General features: G+C 33.3%; 1 protein-coding gene and 1 long non-coding RNA gene across 3 annotated transcripts in view; one reads left to right on the top strand and one right to left on the bottom strand.

Annotated features, from left to right (window-relative positions):
- Positions 1-15,601, top strand: part of LOC125619781 — a 29,303-nt gene extending 13,702 nt beyond the window's left edge. Inside the window, exon 4 of the long non-coding RNA XR_007351371.1 lies at positions 14,508-15,601. This is a non-coding gene — a long non-coding RNA (uncharacterized LOC125619781). The remainder of the gene's footprint in view (positions 1-14,507) is intronic.
- Positions 1-23,503, bottom strand: part of Ccser1 (coiled-coil serine rich protein 1) — a 988,234-nt gene that overhangs the window by 137,762 nt on the left and 826,969 nt on the right. The window lies entirely within an intron of this gene.

Below are 23,503 nucleotides of genomic sequence, written 5' to 3'. Positions count from 1 at the left end.
TGTTTTGGGTACCAGGGATTGTATCCAGGGGCACTTAAACACTGGACTACACTACCTGCTCTTTTTATTTTGTATTTTGAGACAAGGTCTCCTCAAGTTGCTTAGGGCCTCACTAAGCTGCTGAGGCTGGCTTTGAACTTGGGATCCTCCTGCATCAGCTCCCACACTACTAGGCTTAGAGGCATGAGCCACCGCACCCCATCAGACTTAATTTTTTAAAAAATAGTTTTCAATTTACACATGGTTGAATCCACATATGCAGAAACTAAGAATATAAAGGGCTGAGAGAAGTGCACTCAGAAGAATGAGCTATATCTAGTTCCCTCTTCCACCTAGTCCATAGTATGTATGCTTGTTACTGGCTTAGCCTTCCTGTTTCTTTTTATTCAGATCAATAGACACATCTATTTTATTTACCTTTTTTAACTTCCTCAAAACTCACACACTCTATTTTTTTTTTCAATTTTTTTCTCACATAAAAATATCTCTTGAGCCAGTCACAGTGGTACATGCCTGTAATCCCAGCATCTCTGGAGGGTGAGGCAGGAGGATCCCAAGTTCAAAGCCAGCCTCAGCAACAGCAAGGCACAAAGCAACTCAGTGACACCCTGTCTCCAGATAAAATACAAAATAGGGCTGGAGATATGGCTCAGTGGTGGAGTGCCTCTGAGTTCAATCCCTGGTACAAAAAAACACATAAACAAACAAAAAAAAACTCTTGAAAAATAATCACACTATTTCATAGATATATTCCTTATTCATTTTTGAAAATGCATAATGCCCCAATGTATTAATTCACCATAGTTTATTAGTTTATATATTTCAGTAATTTCCAATATTTATTTTATGATTACAAATAATGCATCAATTAATAAATTTGTGAATGTGAATTTTTTGTGCCATTGACCTGTGTCTTCAAGATAAATTTCTGGAAGTGAGAATCCTGGATTGAAAGATAAATGTGCATTTTTTTTTTAGATATGGCCAGATTTTTATATGGTTTAACCACTTTTCATTCCCACCTACAATGTAAAAGAGGTACTATTTCCTACAACCTTGCCTCCAGAGCACATTTTAAAATTTCTGAAGCACTGCCATTATCATAGGTATCTTTGTAGTTTTCTTTTTTAATCACTTATATTTAATTTTTGTCATTTTTTAAAAACTTAGATTGACCAAAACCATTACCACACATATCTCTAATAATCAGGGAAATAAAAATTTAAACCACAATGAGATATCACTTTGCTCCTACTAAAATGGATGTTGTGGATAGATGAAAGGAAGGAAGGAAGGAAGGAAGAAAGGCAGGAAGGAAGGGAGGAAGGGAGGGAGGGAGGGAGGGAAAGGGAGGGAGGAAGAAGTAAATAAAGAGCAGAAATGGAGCCCTTATATACTATTGGTGGGAATATAAACTAGTGCAGCTATTATGGAAAATAGTATGGAGGTTTCTCAACAAAGCTAAAATTAGAACTACCTTAAGATCCAGTGATCCCACTCTGGGGTATATATATCCAAAGGGAATAAAAACCAATATGATAAAGATATACATGTGATTACATGTTTAGTGTAGCATTATTCACAATAGCCAAGAAATGGAAACAAGCTAAGTGTTCATCAATAGATGAATGGGAAAAGACTGTGGTATATATACCCAGTGGAATAGTATTTATTAAATAAAACAGATGAAATCTTGTCTTTTGTGACAATGCAAATGGAACATGGGGAATCTAAAGCAGCTGATCTCACAGGAATAGAGGGTAGAAATGTGGTTATTAGAAGCTGGGTCAGCTGGGAAGAGGAGATATAGTCAAAGAATACAAAATCACAGGTAACCTCAGGAATATTTTTCACAGTATGGTGATTATAATTGATGATATACTCTTTAAGATGCTAAAAGAGTGAATGGTAAGTGTTCTTTTATTAAAGATTTATCTCTTTTCACCTACTTAAAGGGCATTTTGAAGTCCTCTTTGGGGATAATTGTCCATTTATAATTTTAAAGTATTTTCTTCCAATATTTTATTTGTCTTTTGACTGCTTGAGGGTGGTACTGTGTTATGTAAAAATTTTTAAGTCTACCTAGTTAAATTTATCAGTCTTTAATTTTATTGCATGTGATTATTGAGTCAATTTAGAAAGCATTTCCCTAAACCCAAATAATATAAGTATATACCCTTGATTTTTTTCTAGAATTTAAAAGTGTCATTGTTCATACTTATTGAAACCATTTTAGTTTAATCATGTGCATGTTGTGAGCAATGAAAACAATTTTATTTTATTTTAAATGATATCTTATTACAATAATGACATTTATTTTGAAAAAAAATAATTTTTCATTAGTTCAAGTAACTTCAGAAGTATATTTGAAAATGTAATTTGATGTCATAGCCCATTTCAATCTCATGAAATGAATATTGGAAACACTCATTTATTGGTATTTTTGCTAAAGATTCTAATTTGTTCCCAATCACATTAACAGTCTCAAAATTTAAGCTTATTTATCTGTAGTGCATTTATACCAACCATTTATACCACTCAGCCAACTACAAAGATTTTATAGACCTAGGTGTTATGTTTTCTGTGCCCCAGTAAGGATCCAATTTAATATCACTTTTTTACAGTGGCTCATTGGGATCCTCTCCCACAAAAGAAGACTAAATTAACCAGCAATATTTAGGGCAAACATCCATTATGCAGCTGTTGGAAGCACGGATAAAAAAATTTACTTTAGCTGCAGCAACTGGAAACAGAAATAGATTACCCACTGGGAGTCAAAGCTGGTTCCTTAACAAAAGCTGCAGGTTTCCTCATTCAGTGACCACCATCATCTTCAGCAGTGTCGGGATCTTAAAATTGAATCTAATCCTGAGACCCATTGCAGACATGGGTACCTTTTGTGATTTATAAAGTGAAAATTACTGTTTGGTGTCTAATGGTTTTCCCTCAAGATGACAACAATTTCCTATAAGGTAACACAAAGAAATATTCAGCTTTATTCCTTTATTTTCTCTTCATTATTTCAATCTCGTCCCCTGTCTTCAAATATCAGAACAAATAAAGTAAAATGGGATTAGTAATCTTTTTTCTGTACCAAGTAACATAGTAAATGTATTAGGCCTTAGAAGCCATATGGCTTCTGTTACAACTGCTCAGCTTTGCAATTGTAACACAAAAGTAGCTCCAGTTTGTCTTAAAAGGCATTACTGTGAGCTATTTGTATGGAACCCTTTTAAAGCATCATTATTATTTGCAGATATAAATATGATTAAAATATATTTCAGGCCTGGGGCTGGGGCTCAGTGGTAGAGCACTTGCTTAGTATGTGTGAGGCACTGGGTTCGATCCTCATCACTACATAAATAAATAAAAAAAAAAGTATTGTGTCCACCTACAACTAAAACAATATATAAAAATAAAAATAAAAAAAATTAGATTCCAGTGGAAATTTTCTTTTTTTGTACCAGGAATTGAATTTAGGGGCTCTTAACCACTGAGCCATATCCACAGCCCTTTTCTGTATTTGCTAAATTGCTGAGGTTAGCTTTGAACTTGTGGTCTTCCTGCCTCAGCCTCCCAAACCACTGGGATTACAGGTGTATGCAATGTTCCTGGCCCAGTGAAATTTAATTTACTGAGAATCATACATTCAAAGAAAGAGCCAAGTCAGGGTGTTCTGCTGACACTACACCACGAGATTATCCCAGTATGGTTAAAGTGGTGTACAGTGTGCATTTTAGGAGACAGGATGAATGAACCTCAGTACACGGTGGTTGTCCTCTCTCCAAGTAGGGGTAGTGTGAAGAAAGAATGTTCCAGCTGGCTTTGTAGAAACGCAAAGCTTTGGTATGCATAGAAACAGGGTTATATTTTTAATCAATAGAGATCAATGATCAAAAGCAATAAAATGAATATATACATTTAGAAATATACCAAAGACAATTTTACATGAATTAATCTAGTTAAAAATACATTTTTATTGTAGAAAATTTAATGGTTGAAAATAAGATGGTATCTATTTGAGAGGTAAAGTTCAATTTGACCCTATATTCTGGGATTCTGAATATTTTGAAAGCTTGGGTTGGGATCTTCTTATGCCTCTTTTTTGTCCCTTTTATTTTTAAAAACTTGGATCAGAAGCATTGGTCTTATGTCATAGGGTAGAAAATTTCACAGTGCTGATTATAGGTCCAAGAGATTTCTTCCTTAATCTATAGAAAAAAATTGTAATATGAGATTGTCAGTGTGTTTTGATTCTTCACTCCAAATTACGTGGAACTAAAGATCACCAAGAATGAAAGTTGCTAACTTGGTTACACAAATACAAGAAATAGTACATTTAGGTTTCCAAATGGTTTGAACTTTGGTTCCTGCGTTTCTCAATTACATTTTATGGTTGGCTTAAAACATTAATCTAGTAAAGTCTATGTTTTATTTCATGGGAATTTCTTGAACAGTGGCAATCTGTGTAATTATTATGTCTGTCAAATGTTACTTCATGAAAAATTCAATAACTTCAAAACATTTTTTCTCACTCATTCTTTTAAGTGTAGACTTTCTCAGCTGTAGAACTAACATGGACATTTAACATTTTATATCCCCAAATTAATCACTCTTTTAAAAGGCAATATAGAGAATTTTGTCTAATGGTTATGAAATAAAGGATAAATAACCTATTATCAACTTTAAGAAACCACAACTATCATATGTTTAGAAGAAATGGTTCACTAGCCTAATATTAAAAAAGTTCTGCCTAACTCAAAATTCTGAGCTAATTTTAACCTGGAGAGTGTATTGTCTAGGTTGAATAGTTTGTCCAATTAATAATATTCCATCTCTTCATTAAATTATTAATTTTATTATAAAAACACTTATTAAAGACTGCCTTGTATAAAATATAAAATAAATAGAAATTAAAACTACAATTATAATTTTGAAGACAAAGATAGCAAAGAAGGAATTGTTCAAAAATTTCTACAAATTGCAAAATTAGGAATTTATTGTTTAACTTTGCTGCTGTAACAAGTCACAAACCTCAGTGGATTATAATACCAAGTATTTCTAATATTAATTATTTGCCATCTCTTATCTACATAAGTCTTTTTCATCATGCAGGCTGGAAGAGAGAACAACTTTGGATTGTCTTTTATTCAAGGCAGAAGGAAAAGAGCAAAAGATCTGAAGGAAACTAGCAGTGCCTGTTAACTCTTCTGATGCAATGTAAACAAATCATATTTGCTCACATTCCACTGGCCAAAGTGAGTGACAGAGCCAAAAATAAACCAAGGGACTTGGATAAACGCTTTACCTGCAAGCACACAGAATGTCACCAAATTGATGTGAGAGCCCTCTTACTGAAAAGGGAGAGGTACTGGGAACAAGGAAAGCAATTCAGCACAGGATTCTGTTTTCCCATCACAGCAAGAGCGAGTGTCCGCTTATCATCTTGGACCTCTTCACACTTCCTTTTCATTTTAAGAATGAGTTTGCAATTGCATATTTGTATTATGTTGACCACTTAGGTAGGTCACCCCAGAGTAAATTTATTGTTAATTCTGAAAAGGTAGTGATTCATTTTACACATTATATAAGAAAATGGCTTGTAAACTTTATAGTGAACTATTTTTTTTCTCTCCAGTGTAATACTGATCAAAATAAAATCACAAACAAAATAATTCTAAATACTTCCTCTGGAAATGTGTATGGCAATTCTGAATACAGGAGAAAATAGACGAGGTCAATTGAGTCTTAAAGAAGTAAATAAATAAAGCAGAATGAAATCTTGATCATGATATATGTATCTTATGTGTCTTAAAATGAAGAGGAACAACTAAAATGTATACTTTTGTGAAGTAGGAAAATGTGTGAATCTGCCTAGAATCCTAGAAACAATATTAAACTGGTAAAGTCAAACAGCAAAGAAAAAATACATTATGCATTTAACAAGTCTGTTGTTTTGAACATTGTAGTCTTCCTGCTGTTATATTTGCTAAAGGGTATAAAACTATTATTAAGTAGGAGCAAAAATCTCAGTGCAGACTAAATGGAGCATATTACTGTGAGTAAATATTTGAGAATATTGAATTTAATATTAGCTTCTATTGAGCAAGAACAAACCTCAGTGTAAGTTATAGATCTGACCACACGTTTGTCATGGGAGTTTTAGTTATCTCATCTGACATCCTAGGGAGAAAATAGAAGGGAATGTAACAATGGGAGGAAATTTTTCTTTATGCAAACTCAGAATATTTTCCCTTAAAATTCACCCACACATGGAAAAAGTATTATCATTATTTTTTAGCAAATATCCACACAAGAAAATTGTACATACTGCATTTATCCCTATCTATTTTATATAACAACAGAGGCTAAGAAGAAATAGCTACCAAGCCAACTAAAAATGTAAGACATGTTTGCTATTCAAAACATTTTTGAAAAGTATGTAAACTCGCCAGGTCTTCCTTTAGAAGGGCTGCCATAGGCAGAGCTCTTTACAGAGCAGTCACTGGAATCTAGGGAGCAATTCCAGGTGATGCTTCTTATTGACAGATGAAAAGGATAGTGAATATGTGATCCAAGATCTTCCAGTATAGAGTAAGTCAATGACCAGAAGATGAAGAGCAGTAGTATCCGGAGAAGGAAGTCATTGAGACTGGAAGGTAAGGGCAAAGGTCCATGGTGTAAAAACATGCAGGAGGGGCCAAGATGTTCTTTATATAAAACAAAATTGTAAGAGAACAGAAGCTACTGGTAAAGAAAGAAGAGGACAAACATGAAAGAGAAGCCAAGATTCAAGAAAAGGATACAACAAAGAGATATGGCAATCTCAAGACCAGCCTAGGCTCCAGTTCCATTGCCAGGATACTTGTAACTTATAAGTAATAATAATTACTAATGATAGTAAAAATTAATAATTATAATAATAATCCAGTCCTTCTAGGAAATTTCCATGAGTCTCATTTATTAAAATGAAAGATTCCAATTCATATGTATATTTTATATTTTGACTTTTAAACATATCATATACTATACAATAACCTATTGAGCTTAATGTATGATTTTTCAACTACAAAATAAATCAAAAAGTAAACCAAATTGACAAGCTGCATTTGGTAATTATGTTGTTTATTGTAGTGTCAGTCATGTATACTTAAACTACTTTTAATATACTATGAAATAAAGAAAATTTTTTATTAAGAATCAGGATTATCAGCATAAAGAGAAATGTTGCAAGTTCAATAGGGTTATGTAAAAGCCTTGTATATCTAATTTTAAATTGAATGTGTCCCTACCACACTTAACCTGTAGTGTGCATGTGTGAGTGTGTGTGTGTGTGTGTGTGTGTGTGTGTGAAAGAAAGAGAGAGAGAGAGAGAGAGAGACTATCAGCTAGTTGTGTTCCCTCAAAAAAACAATAGAGGAAGATTTATTGAAAAGATTTAAGAAACTTATCAATTTCACTGTCCTTTATTTGAAATCTGAGTCAAACTCTTCAAAGACAAGACAAATATTCAGTGGACCCTGACTGAATATTTGATGATATCTTAAAAAGCAAGACTACATTTTCTTTGTGTGATAATGGTATTATGAGGTTTTGTTGTGATGGTTTTTGTTGTGCTGGTTGTTTTAGAAATGCACACTAAAACAGATAAATGATACGATGTTATGATTTGTTTCCAAAGTCTTAGCAAGAAGAATTGGTGAGAGCTTAGAGGAAATACTATTGATTAGGAACCAGTAATTTTGCAGTCAGTGGATGCATACACAATTACGTATTATACCAACCTTGCTACTTTATTGCATCTATTTAAAGTTTTTTAGAATAAAATTTTATTTTTGCTTACCAGCAAAGTATCACTAATGTAATCTCTTGCCTAGAAATGACAGAAATGAAAAATATTTAAAAACTCTTAAAAATATCTTAAGGATGAACACCAAGTCAACCTAGAACATTCACATTCAAATAAATAAACAATTATTTCTTAGGAAAAATAAGAAGATGAGAATGGAAGGCTTTGGCCATATTGATATCCCAATTTTACAAAAATAACATACCAGTTGTAAGTCCTTTGGGAACTTATGCCATGACTTATGCATTGTGCTACATAGTGGATAATGCATTTATGTCTAAAACATAAATCTGTTGTTCAAAACATTAATTCTCCATGTTAGGCTCCAACACTCCCCCTTCAATATCCCCACTCTGTTGCCATCACAAATTAGTCCTATGCCATGTTTCTGACACTGACACTTAGTATGGACTCTATAAATATTTTTTGGATGAATTAAGGAAATAATTAATGACTTAAATAACTCATATAATTAATATTCCTTTATGAATTACTACTTTGGCCTTTTGTTTAATACACATATACATTATTCCTTTAGCTGTAAAGAGTAATTCTATCTTACTAAATCAAATTATCTCAATGGTTTCTCAAGACATTCTAAAAATGTTTTTTCTTAGATTTAAAAAAAATACCTGTTTTGTGATATAAAGATATAAAATTCAACATAGCATTAAAATAATATTTAAAGTTATATTTTAGATAGGAAATAAACGTTTACAGAGCAATTTATGATGTATTTGAGAGAAAGGCATACAATGTTTTGAAATTACTCAGGTTGCACAATGAAAGGAAAGGGATGTAATGAGACAATAAGGTCAAAGACTTGTCTAGTTAAACAGCCAAACTCTCACCCAGCTTCTCCTTTTGGACAAATATTTATTGGGCATCCAATGAATTCTTTATTGCATTAGTGAAGTAATTTCTTTACTGGAATATATTAGTCTGCTGAGTCAGAAAATGAACAGGTTTATATTATGTATGCATGTATGCATGCCCGGTCATATTCTCTGCTTACCTCAGGTTAGCCTACTTATACACATAGTAATATTCCCCAATGCTCCAATGACACAGATGTGGAAAAATATTGAAAGCCTCTCCTAAAAAATTAAAATGCTAATATCATTTAAAGCTAGCACTTTATAAATAGAAGTTCAGTATAACTAAATTTGCCTCAAATACTAAACTTACAAATATAATTTGATAGATGTGGAATGCACTCTTCTTCCCTAAAGATATTATCTTCCATTTGTCTCCTATACTGTAGATATCAGATTAACCTGCTGGAATGTTGTTTTTGTGAGACTGAGAATTAATCTGATGGTCTTCTCTATCTCTTTATACGATCTCCCCTCCTAAGAAAGATCAAAGAAGACCTATCAGAAGAAAATCTCAGAATTAATGGTGCTAGTTAAGAAAATTAAATTTTATAATTTGATGCCTTTAAATTTAGCCCAGAGTCACAACTTTATGATAAATATCTTCAAATTTGGGGGGAAATGCAATCAATTATAGAGGATAATTGATTCTTTGACAAAGGGACAGGTAATCACAAATTAATAACCTGAATTATGGATCTTCTGGACTAGAAGAAGAAAGACCTAATAAAATATTTAAAGATACTAACTCAGCAACTCCTGTTAAAAAATCTTTACAGACAAAATACAAGAATGAACTCTTCATATAATATTACATAGTTAGGAACATGTTAGATGAAAACATCAATGCAATTTAAAAATCACTAATTTTCTGGTGGTAGTGGGGTAACCAGTAACATTTGTTAGATAGATTTCTCATGGATAGCAATGCTAGAAACACCAACAGACTGAACAATAACCACACATTTGGAAGCATGCATTTAGTTACAAAATCATTAATTGATTAATTAGTACCCCAATGGTATTTATTTAAAATACTAAAACTTAAAAAAACCTAATGTGAACTTCCAATGAAAATGCTTTATCAAGTTAATTTAAAATATTACAGAATATTTTAATGTCTCTAATAAAATTGAGGCTAACTGTATTTCAAACAAAATTAGCTACTGAACCATACTATTTAAAATATTTTAAAAACATAAACCAAAACAATTATTTAAAAACTTAAAAGCAATAGCTGGTTTGCAGTTGACTATAGTATTCAAAATGTCTGCAAGAAGAATTATTCAGTTTTTATAATAATTTCTGAGAAGATCATGTGTATCCTGGAATCCATGGAGTTAAATTATATCAATACTCTTCCAAAATGTGCTGAGACGTCAAGGAGACTATAAGTTAGAATCTGCTGTGTAACAGCTTTGTGTTCATTCAAAGTCATATGAACCCTGCACTAAAAAGTCATTTATTCTTTAGTTAAAGGAATAAAAAGATTGCTTCTGACCTTAAGAAAATACTCTTGTTTAAAAGATGCAAAGCAATAAGAGTTTGATCAAAGAATATACATGTGAATATATAGAAATTAACATATGTTATAGAACCACTGACTCCTTTAACCACAGAGAATGATGCAAATATTTTCTCCAAGGGTTATTCTTAAAAAGCTCGGTCCATCTCTCTCTATATTTGTAGATATGTTATTGGGCACTATCTGTCAGACATGACCATGTGCTTTATGTATACAGCTTTACTTAATTAAAGACAGATAGACAGAAAAAGGGCAAAAACAGAAGACACAGTAACAACCAGCTGCCTTCTCCTTGCATTTGATTGATTCCTTGACAAGTCAATTCAGTTACTGAGTCAGCTGTTTCACCAGTTCTCTGCTCAGTTATTTTTAGGAACTGCATATTTTATGTCTTCTCTTCCTATTTTTTGGTACCTCATATATTAATACGTATATACACGCGCACACACCCTATGCTTCTATCAATCTAGATTACCTCTGTTTCTAATTCAATTCAGCAAAAATTTATCCAGAGTAAGTCACTCTGCTAGAGGTAAAAAAAAAAAAAAAAAACCAGATCCTGTCTTCAATGATTTTACAGACTCCTAAATCAATCGCACGATGCTACATTCCTTTCAGATGTGTGTCCTGAGTGTAGAAGAGAGTATTTTCTCTACGCTGGCTTCTGGAGGAAATAAACCTATGAATGAACATTTGTAGGAAAGTGGAAGAATGTCTCATGGACAATAAAGAGAGAGGAAGGTGGCAAAGGACTCCCTCTAAGGAGTCTGAGGCAGCTACCCAGGATTGACTGGTCTGAAACCAAGCTTGATTTGCTTTTTAAAATGATAAGGGTAAGAAGCTTTTTCAGGAGTTCTCCTTATATTCAATAAGTGGTACATGCCCATAAATAAACGCAGCATAAGATGCAATTAAACAAGAAGTAGAATAGAGGAAGGCTATGGCAAAGCAAATAATTAGTTCTGACTGTTGAGGGAAAATGAATTTCTTTATTACTAGTAGCTTCACAAAAACAGTAACCTTTGAGCTGGGTCTTGGATAATCTGTCAGGTTTTACCTGTAAAAAGGAAGAGGAGGAGAGGAAGGAAAGCACATTCAGGCTCTGGGTACCCTTAGGGTTTCTGTGCCAGATCTGATCTCATTGTATCAGGTCTTTGTGGGCAATTACACAAACTCATATAACCTTAGACCCTACCACTTTTCCCATGTTAATTAACATTAAGTTAAACTGTGACTAATAGAAACACAAAATAATTGAGGCTTTTAAGAATACATTTCTCTCACACAAACACACTCATAAGGCAGCTGTGCTCACAAATGTTCAAGCATCTGCACTCAGAGATCGCTCTCTTTTTGATCTGTCAAGGTGAGTCCCCAGTTCTATTTGTTTAAAATGATTGTCATCACATCTGCATACAAGACAACAGGATGGAGGAAAAAGAAGAGGAGAACAAATGGCAGGCCATCAATATGCTAAGCGCTTCAGTCTAGACACTTCCACTCAACTTGAGCTTCAAGGTAAATGTTTTTTTTTTTTTAAAGTGAAGTTCCACACATGTCCACCACCAAAGTACAAAATAATCTTTATTCCGGTTGTCTTGTCACTTCAATGGAAACATCTGTCATCACAGAAAAAGGGACAGGTTGTTTCTAGAGAATAGTGCGGCCTCCTACGTGGTCCCTAAAGTTCATTTCTCGACTTCCAGTCTAGAATTTTCAAGGCATTCAACTCTGATTTGTCTCCCTTGGACCTCTTCCCTACACCCCTTGCAGCCACATAGGTTTTGTTCCTCAGGTATGTCCCCTCTGTCTCAGAATCCTTGTTTCTCTCTTTCACCTACCTAAAATCCTCTTTCCTCAGATACCCTCATGACTTCCTCACTCTTCCGATATTTGCTCTGAGAGGATTTCTCTAACAAGAATTGTAAAATAACAACCTCAAATCCCCTGTATAATTTTAGCTGCCTCAGATACTGTACATATTCCTTTAACTATTGATGTTTTAAATCCTGCTACTATAACATAAGGTCAATGACAGCAGGAGATTTGTCTAGAGAAGAATGGGCTCATAATCAATAAATAGTTTTTGAAATCATATATCAACAATGTTGGTCTTCATTGTTAAAACACTTCAGGTTCTCCAATGCATGTCCCCAAACCAAATTAATTAGTGGCCTCACAGATGTCCATCCCTCTTACCTAATAATATATTCCTTATTCTGTATTTGATATCTTTGTGTATAAATTCTCCACTTTTATCAAATGTCAGTGGACCCATGATGATGACTCCATCTCCATCATACTCTCCATCATTTCATTTCTCAAGTTTGGCCAATTGTTACTCCATTGTATCTCCAGATCTTTGTACTTTTATTCATTCCCATAACAGTTATACCAGTTAAGACTATTCATCCCTCAACTCTGCAATAGCCTTTTTCTGTCAACAAAAATGAATTAACTAAATGAAAATGTTTCTAGCTGGTGTTGCCTGTTTTAATCTCTCATGCCTAAAGTCTACCTTTCTTTCTGATTATGCAATGTTCTTCCCAAAGTGAAATTCACATCATGTCATTTTTTTAATTATTTCTACTAGACCCTAAAAGAAGATATCAAAACTCCTTAAACTTTGGGGATTTAATGATTATATTAATATGTGTATTTTTTGAAGTTAATGACCTAAAACCAGATAAGCAATTTTCTCCTTAAGCTAATAAAATACACCTGTAAATTTCTTGTATCTATACTAGACTCCCAATATAGTCAATTTCTCCCCTTCTGTGTGACAAAGTTTGACTGCATTGGTCTAGATGTTGTTCTTCAAAATCTTAAATACTTGTGAAACTTGGAGCATTGCATCAACTCCAAGCTTAGATTTTAATCTTAATTCACATAGCCACACCATATAAATGAGGTCTTCCTAGTATATTCAAAATTCCCAGCTCATTCTCCTCTATCCTATTAGAATTTTCAACTACAGGTAATAGAAAACCTACTCAACCTATCCATAAGTAGATGGTAGTTTTATAGTTTGATAGTCTGAAGCTAAAGGATAAGAAAAGCCCTATCCAAAACTCAGGGATCTGGGGGTGGAAAAAAGATGAAATGCTTGATAGAAGGGTGACTTAATGGATGAAACTTCAAATATCTATTATATTCATTAAATCTGATTGGTTGTCTGACATAGCCAGTTTCTTTTTTTCTTTTTTATAGTATTCTTCTTGCAGGAGTTTAATCATTCTCCCACTCCTCCCAGTGGGGGAATATGTTTTTGCTTATCTTTCTGATGTTTGAAGGTTGGTCTCTAAACCATTTCTATTTTATTTATCCACAGCATATAAAATAGTGAAGAGCACTTAATAAGAATTACCTTATTAAAGTTTGTTCACTGAATTTAAACAAACTTTTAGAGTTGTTCAATATTTTTCATATTATTTTTTACACATTTACCCATTTGTTTATCAGAAAAAGTCTGGAAGAAAAATGGCTCTGGTGTGCTTATTTTGCAAACTCGGGGTACAGAAGTATCTTTTTCATACATCAAATGCATAACATAATCAACTCTAAAACTTGGGATTTCCAAATACACTTTTGATTTTAAATCTCAAATTCTGTGGTGCCACCGTATGATTAATCATAGTGAATGAGACTTTTTCTTAAAAATACCAGGAACTGGGGAAGAGATTCAACTGATTCTGAGTACCTTCTCTTGAAATTCTTTCCAGTTGTGACCTTAAGAGAGTTACTTAACTCTTCCAAGTTCAGCACCCTCATTCTGGATCCACCTTTAAAATGTGTTTGGAGAAATAAAAAAGATAAGTCACACTTGGCACTATTCCCGGAACATAGACAGTGGTCTTTCCAGGCTTTCAATCAGCAAAAAGTTTCCCACCATTACTGTGCCAACAGCACTGCTAGTTCTATCAGAATATCCCTTTGATGATTACTGCAGGACACAGATTATATACCAGTAATCAGCATCATGTAATTTCTGCAAGCAAAAATAAAATTATGTTGGTCTTTGTTTTACTACAGCTAAGCATGATTGTTTGATTTTTTTCAATATGCTTTCCTGTCCTGACTCTCCTCAACCAAATTGTGAAATCTGAGATTCTGATTGTTTTAAATTTTGTTGTTGTCTATTGTTAAGAAGCAATGCCTTCAAACTACTTTGAATTTACCTAAAAAAGGAAACTATTCTAAAACAATGTGTTCAGACAATTTCAATAGGTTGTACCTTTTGCCATCATAAATTTATCAGTTTTTCCTTTGCATGTGCTGCTTCTAGCAAGAAAATTGTTCCCTTAGATTTTCATATTGATTCTATTCTATTGTCTCTGTTGGAAGAACTTCCTAATCATCCTGCATATCTCACTCTTTCTGACTCCCTTCCATATACTGCTTCCATTTTCAACAATACATTTCATTTTACCTGATTGATTGTTTATATTCCTTTATACTCTACCCTCTCAGATTCCTATTAGATATTAATTTTGAGAGTACTTAGAAAACACATGCTATGTACATTTCTCTGTCCCCCATGGCTTGAATAGCTCTTGACACATGGTACATTTTCAGTACATTTTTTTTCGTTTAGGTAAATTGTCTCTGAAATGGTTCACCTCTAATTCCACATTACATTTCTCGTTATATAACACTTATATCTCTTACTCTTAATGTGTAACATAAATTGTTTAGCTTAAGAAACTAAATTTTATCCAGCAGATGTAAGAATGCTTTCTGTGTCTGATCATTGCATGGTAAATTATATAATCATTAAACCAATATTCTGCTGTGTTTGTTGTGTGTTTGTGTATTCATTTATAAATGATTTTTTCCAAACTCATTACCCAGTAAGCAAAGTTCAGTTAAAAGTACTTCAAATCTTTATAACAAAACCCATAGTAACCAGGTATATACATTGTCATATAGCTGTTATCAAATCATAAATTGACTTTGTTCTTTTTAAACCTCTTTTGTGAATAACTTATAATCAATTCTTAGAAATTTACTATACAAATGTCCCTTTTGTTTGGTTTTGACCACTGGTATTTTTGTGTTTCCCACTGAATTTAATCTGAACAGAAAAATATTATTATAATCACTTATATTATGAGATATTAATAATGTTTTATAGAATATATTTGGGAGATTCCCAAAAAATAAACTTCAGATTAGAAAACTCCAAGGAAAGTAACATGAAACAAAAACAGGACAAATGGATATTTCCCCTAGAAAATTCAAACAGTGTACAACAAATTTTATATAAAAAATATAACTTATGTAGACAAGCAAGATGACTTGACTGAAATGATCAGTAAACCGAAGAAGAGCAAATTTTGCTTTTGATTGAAATAGCTATTCTACAGGGTAATCATTAAATACAATAGTTGAACAAAGGAATAAACTAAAGATGTGATAAAAAATAACATTGAAAATGTAGAAGTTAATTATCATTAAAGTATCATGAATTTAATTTAATGTAAAAGTTAATTTAGTTTCTTCCTAACATTATTGTTAGAGACATTTGATATTATTGCAAATGAAAGATATCTAATATCTAAGGTGTTCAACAGGAAAAATATCCCAATACTTTGTTTTTAAAAATTACTTAATAAAAGCCTAATTTGAGGTTGGCATAATACTTGGCACAGTATTTTATAACATCCATTCACTTTGGGTAAATATTTTTGTAGAATTTATTTACCTAGAGTCTATATTCTGCCTTAGCAAACCAAGAATTTGTACTCAGAAGAACTTTAACCCCCCCTCAAAAAAACCTTTATTCATCTCATTATTAAAAAATAGATTGCAAAGGAGAAATCCCCAAATATTGTTATTTGATTTTGATCTGGATTGTCACCCAGAATCTCGCATGTTGAAGCTTTGGTCCTCAATACAGCCATGTTCAGAGGTAGGGCCTTTGGGAAATGGTTGGATCATGAGGGGTCTTACTTCATCAGTGAACTGATCCTGGGATGGCTGAATGAACTACTGAGAAGTGGTGGCTCTCTAAGCAGGTGGGGCATGCCTGTAGGAAGTAGATTGCTGAAGGCATGCCTGGGGATACTGTATACCTTCTCCCTCATCCCTGGCCCCTTCCTCTCTCCCTCTCCCTGTTTCCCAGCTTCCATGAGCTTAAGAGCTTCCCGGAGCCTTGCCTTTCCAACCATGATGTTCAGTTTCAGTTGAGGCTCAGAGCAAAGGAGCAGCCAACCACGAATTGAAACTTCTGAAACCTTGAACCAAAGCAAAACTTTCTTCCTTCAAGTTGTTCTTGTCAGGTTTTTTGGTCACAAAAAGCTGGGTAACACAATGATAAATCTTAATTTTCTATATAAATAGATTGAAAATTAGGATTATTTCACTGGAGAAGTATTAGCATTAGAGTGACAGCAACCTCACAGCTGTATTTCACATCCCCCCCCACACACACAACAACAACAAAAAAAGATATTCTGTATCACTGAGGTAAAGCTGAAAAAGAGCTGTCTTAAGAAGAAAAAAGGGTTTCATAGATAATGTCAAGATGCAAAAGTTTTCTCCATGCTATGGATTTCCTTCCTTCCCTTATTTCCGCCCAGGGAATCCAAAAACCAGAGCAAACTTTACTTGAGGCCCATCTAAACTAGTAAGTATCAAAACAAGCAGCTTTAATTCCCATTGAAAACAAGCTGGTATACAAATAAATACACATATAGGAGTCCCATATCCTGGTTCCCCAAAAGCCTGTGGCTTTGAACACTGTGGTGTGTTTTTCTTCCTTAGTCAGGATTATTTAATTTCACAAATAAATTTTCTATTTGTTTATTTCACTCCCCATAAATGACATAAAGTTGGAGGCAATTGTTTTTTTTTCTCACATTTCATATCAAAGCAAATATTTTGATGTGGAAATCAACCACTGTAACACTATTAACAATGTAGCCTATTATGTGCATAATACTAGAAAACATAAAAATGACAATAACATCAGTAGGCTTGAATTTACAAAGCAATTTGTACTTCTATGTTTATTAATATTCCTAATATTTTAGCCATCCTGAATTTCAAACTGTTGCTTATGTATTTGTCAATGTTTACACTACACATGTCCTGTAGTCAAGTGTTTAAAACTGCAAATATGTTCAAATTGACACCTAGTAAGTATGAGAATAAACAAATTAAGTTTTTCTTCACTACAAAAATAACCATGAATGTCATCTATGTGGCATTTTCCTGGGTGATAGTCCCCTACACTTATATATCAGTTAACAACCCTTTCCTGCTTGTGACAAAAAAAGGCTAAATAACACTTAAAATGAGGTACTTCAATGTCATGCATCAAAGAATTTAAAAATTTATAAAAATAAAGCAATCATTTTTTATGAATTTAGTTTTTGAAAGAAAATGAGATGTTCAGGCAGAGTGTGATGGCACACACTTGTAATCCCAGCAGCTTGGGAGGCTGAGGCAGGAGTATCACAAGTTCATAATCAGTCTCAGCATCTTATCAAGGCTCAAAGCAACTTAATGAGACCCTGTCTCAAAATTTTGAAAATTTCAAAAAAGAAAAAGAAAATGAGATGTTCAGGATCATTATAATAATCAACTTCTAAAGCGTGTGATTTATGTATTTAATTTTTCTTTAAATTTGCAGTTCAAAGGAAAAAATGCAAACTGATAGGTTCAGATCTAAATTTATTTTGCAAGTTTATTTTAATAGAGTAATGCTAACCCATTTTTAATGATTAAATACAAGTTTACATGGGAAGAAAAATAAAAGCCATAACACTCTAAACTTGTAATTTAAAAGTTTAACTCATAACTTCCAGTTTCCAATTGGGCATGTAAGTAAACTGGAGATTGTCACTCCAATTCTCCCAGTGAAACAAAGCTGACCAAGCCAAAATAAACAACTGTCCTCTTAGAGTGATCAAAGAAGTGAATCCACAGGACAATCTGTTGCTCCCAAAATTGAGACATGGACACACTGAGAGACAGAATCATACTTTAATGGAGTAGAAGCCAAGAAGCAGAATCTCCCTGGGAACCAGTATACAGTAGAAAAATATGAACTGTAATTGATGAACCACTGAAGGTACAGTGTGGACAAACTAAAAACTCCTAGGAAATCCAGCCTTAAATGGTTTCCTACACTTTCCTAAATTTTCCCTTTATGATCCCTACCAAATTCTAGAAGTGAAAAATCTAAGGGGAAGACAAAAGTCTTATGCTTCCAGCAAGGACAAGGAATAAGTAACCATTCTGAAATAAGCACACTGTTCTTAACAAGCCAGCCCTCAAGAGAAACCAAGATACAAAAAGGCCTTAGCTCCTGGGGTTTAACCAGAGCCTAATCAACCTGCATAAAGGGAAACATACCACTCCAGGCTTCTTACCCTTCCTGTTTCCTTCCTGTGAAGGGGAAGCAAAACTAAACAAGAGAAAAAGAAAACTGAGAAGCCCTTCTATGAAGGTCACAGCCTTGGAACACAGGTTCACTGATTGACTGAGACCTAATATAGAACTTTAGATCATTTCTCCTCCTGCTACACGGAACTATTGTATCAATGTCCAGTGTCCTGTATAATAACGAAAAATACAAGCTATAGAATTACACATCTCAGAAGACAGAGATACTAGAGGAAATTTTAACTTATGACACTGACAGATATGGTTAACTGTTGATAACATATGACCTTCTGCCAATAAGCTTCAACCTCATAGTAAAAGCATTTTTACTACAGGTCCTTTTGCCTAATCCAGCATTAGTCCAACTTTTACCATTAAAAAAAATTACAAGGAATTCTGAAGACAAAAATCATAGGCTCAGGGGGCTGGGGCTGGGGCTCAGCGGTAGCGCACTTGTGGCACTTGGCTGGCATGGGTTCAATCCTCAGCACCACATATGAATAAACAAAATAAAGGTCTATCAGCAATTTAAAAAACCATAGGCTCTGGACAAAGAATGCAAAATCTAAAGTTGGAGATGTTGGAATTAGCAGGGAATTTAAGGAAACTATGATTAAGATGCTGACATCACTAATGCAAGCAGACAATATGAAAGAACAGATAGGTAATGTAAACAGAAACTCTACGAAAGAATCAAAAAGAATACGGAAATGCTAGATCATAAATTCAAACTCCTTCATGGTGGGTGAGGAGATGGGGAAAGAATGCTAGAAACCTAAAGCACTGGAAGAGAAATGGAAAGAGCTTCTGATGGGCTCATCAGCATAGGACACCCAAGAGGGAGGAATCCATGATATTAAAGACATGTCAATAGAAAGTTCTGTGAAAGGCAAAAAGAAAAAAAATTTAAAAATACACAACAAAATAAATAATTGTGTTCACTAAAGAGAACCTTTATACACTGTTGGTAGCAGTGTAAATTATTATGGTCATTATGGAAAAGAGTATGGAGTTTCTGCAGAAAACTAAAAGAAGAATTAATGCAACATCCAGGAATCCCACCAATGGGCATATATACAAAGCAAATAAAATTAGTATGTCAAAGAATAACTTCATTCCCATGTTTCTTACAACACTATTCACAATAACCAAGATTAAAATCAGGGCTAGAGCTCAGTGAATAGAGTGCTTGACTACCATGCACAAGGCCCTGTGTTCAATCCCCAGCACCACACACACACACACACACACACACACACACACACAAAGATTAAAATCAGTTTAAGTTGTCCATCAATGGATGAATGGATAAGGGAAATGTGGCATATAGATACAATATAATGCTATTCACTAATATAGAACAAAATCCATTATGATATTACGTATGAACCTGGAGAACATTATATTAAGTGAAAAAAGCCAGACACAGAAAGACAAATATTGCATGATCTCATTCATATATGAAATCTGAAAAGTTGATCTCACCTAAGTAGAGAGTAAAATCGTATTTAGCAGAGGCTTGGAGATAAGAAGCGGGAGAAGGATGGGAGAATATTGTTCAAACATGTACAATTACAGTAAAGGAGAATTTTTTAAAATGTCAAAAATAGGCAAGTATGTAGAAAAACTAGATAAGTGATTGCCTTGGTACAAGAACTAGAAGGGAAGGAATATTATTGGGCAGGGGTTTCGGGGTGATAGAGAATGACTACTAATTGTTTTTGGAGTTGCTTTTTGGTGATCAAAATATTCTAAAATTGATTGTTGATGTTTCACAACTCTCTGACCATGCCATACACTATTGGATAGTACACTTTAAATGGATGAACTGTATGATATTTAAAATACATCTTAATAAAGCTGCTTAAAAGAAAAATCTAAATTCCATTCTCTACCCCTTCAAATGAGATCTCTTAAATTTGAGATTAAAAAATGAAACAAAAAGTAAATTTACAAATTAGTTTCTTCAAGTACCTATACCTTAATATTTTACTATTTTCCCCAAAGAATGGTAAATTTTCCAATATTCCTCACTAATGAAAAGCCATTTATATTACCACAGATATACTATTCCATCACAATTACTTTTTCTTTTCTCATTACATTCTAGAATGTGGAATGAAATCTTTGTATGCCATAATTATTATACTAATGTCTTAGTTACTACTGGCTGCTATAACAAAATGCCCTGGATCTCATACACAACAGTTTTGTTTTGTTTTTCCCCATTTTGGAAACTGGAATATCTAAGATCAAGGGACCAGCTAATTTAGTGTCTGGTGAGAGTTCTTCACCTCAGACATCACCTTCTGCATGTCCTCACATAAATGAAGATTCTCTCAGACCTCTTTTACAAAGGCACTAATCCCGTTTCTGAGGAGTAGAGTCCTCAGGACCTACTTACCCGCTAGTCCTCACCATGAGATAAAGAGGTGGAACCTGCTGGCATCTCTAAGAGCTGGCTATGCTCTGACTTCATGAATGAACTAATACATTCTTGCGATTAACAGTTTAATGGGTTATCTTGAGAGTGGGTCTACTATGAAAGCCAATTTGACGAAGATTGATATGTACTCCCTGTTTCTCTCCAAGTTATTTCCTGATATACCTCCACTTTCTGACAAGAGCAGGCCATCAGCAGGTGTGATCTCTTGACCTTAGACCTGAATTCTGTGCCAAGATAAACTTCATTTCTTGAGGACTTACACAGTCTTGTGGTTAATAGCAACAATAAATAGACTAATAACACCTTACAAACTAAAACTTCATCCAAAGATCTCTATAGGAAATGATAGGCACTCTTAAAGGAGATTATATTTTCCTTCTGTAAGTCAATATTTTTTAAATCCATAGCACCCACAATCATCTATAATGACCTATAATCCAGGTCATTGAGTCCATGCTTGGGACATAATGGTTTAAACATTGGTACCGAGAGATTTACTGTTACCTCTGAAAAAATGTATTTTATAATATTTTAGTCATTGTCTAGTTGTTTTGTTTTCACTTATTTCTGGGACAAGGATCAACTTGTTTTAATTTTCTGATCAATTGGAATCCAGAAAAAGCTGTCAAGAAGGTAACATGAATCTTTATTTCAGGTTAATAAAGAAAGATTTTAAAATCACTATTACAATTCAAGTTTTGGGGGAAAAAAGTTAACTGAGCATATACTATGTTCCAACTGTTATTCCCAGTGCTGAAATGGAGAATAAGAAAATTTTCAGAAGAAATTTGGCAAAAGACAAATTATTTGGCTCTTTTTAATTTCTAGGTAGGTGACAGTAAATATTTTATTATAAATTTGTATTTGAAATATATTATTTTACACAGATGTTAACCAATTCAAAAAGCATTACTCTCACCATGATTTTGATAGCTTTGTACCACTGACAGTTTATTTGCTTGCTTACATTTTATATATATATGGTTTCAATTTCTAGCTAATCCACTGAACTGAAGATTCTTGTTATTTTGGTAAACTTCTCTGAGTTTTAATTTTTTATCTAAAATAAATGTGTTAATATTAAATATCTTACCATCTTTCTTTGAATAAAGTTCATGTGAAATGCTTACAAAGTACTTAACTTTTTTAATCCTCTTTTACATTTTCCTTCATATCATAATTTTCTCCCACTGTAAAATAATAATTTTAAAATTTTTTTTTAAAATATTTATTTATTTATTTTTCGGTGGACACAACATCTTTGTTTGTATGTGGTGCTGAGGATCGAACCCGGGCCGCACGCACGCCAGGCGAGCGCGCTACCACTTGAGCCACATCCCCAGCCCCAATTTTTAAATATTAAGAATGACATTTAATAGTTATTTTTCAATGAATTCCACAGAATAGTTGTGGCTTTATATCACTTTTAAAATATTGGAATAACTTTTTCTTACTTTTTTCTGCTCTTAGGAGTTATGTATGTGTGTCAGTCTTTCCCTGAATTTTATCATAGTTTTTTCTCAGTAAAAATGTCTATAATTCCTAAAAATATCGTTGAAGTATACTTTTATTTCATGTTTCTCCTTCATAAAAATTTACTTTCACAGAGATTTAGATTTTAGAGACACTGGACCAATATGGGTCAATATAGATTTAAGAGCAGGCTATAGAATCTATTACATAAATTCAAATTCTGACTCCAATTCTTATGTGACCTTAGACAAGCTACTTATTATAAGACTTAGTTCCTCATCTGCAAAATTAGGACATTATTACTTACCCTGAAAAGATATTATAAGCACTAAATAAGACATTATATAAGAAACTTGGAATGATGCCTATTAGGTCTCAGGGTTCAAAAGAACATAGGACATTACAATAAATTATGTATTAAAAAATAAAACACAAGGGAATGTATAGTAACAATAATGAATTTTGTACACTTTTTTCTCCAGAAATAAGTTTTCTAATCTTGGGTTTTCAGCCTACTGACTATTATGCAGCAAAACAGGTGAATTAGAATATCAAAACACAGAATTAAAACTTTTTCTCTCTGATTAGATTTAATTGCATCCTTTTCTCTTATTCTGTGCCCTTTCCTATTTTCACATATGATAATTATTAATGTAGAAACACAAAAACATTAAAAACAATTTGACAAAGACATACAGTGCAAAAGCCCTTGTAAAGGCCTTGTAATTTCCAAGTAAAAGAAATACACACTCAATAACTATCATTTTATCCTAAATACACAGGCTAAAGTGTATTTTCAATTAAGTTCAACTTTTTTTTTTCTCGATGAGAAACCATTAAAACTACTTTTAAATTTAATTGCAGTTAGTTATATTCTGAAACTAATAATTAGAAGCTATTTTTTAAACTGAAACTCTTTGTAGTTCCAAGCATATCATCCTATA

Source organism: Marmota marmota, unplaced genomic scaffold (genome assembly GCF_001458135.2).
Source record: "Marmota marmota marmota unplaced genomic scaffold, marMar, whole genome shotgun sequence".
In the NCBI taxonomy this organism is placed as follows: domain Eukaryota; kingdom Metazoa; phylum Chordata; class Mammalia; order Rodentia; family Sciuridae; genus Marmota; species Marmota marmota.
Note: the sequence above shows the minus strand (reverse complement) of the source record. Positions and strands in the feature narration are given on the sequence as shown.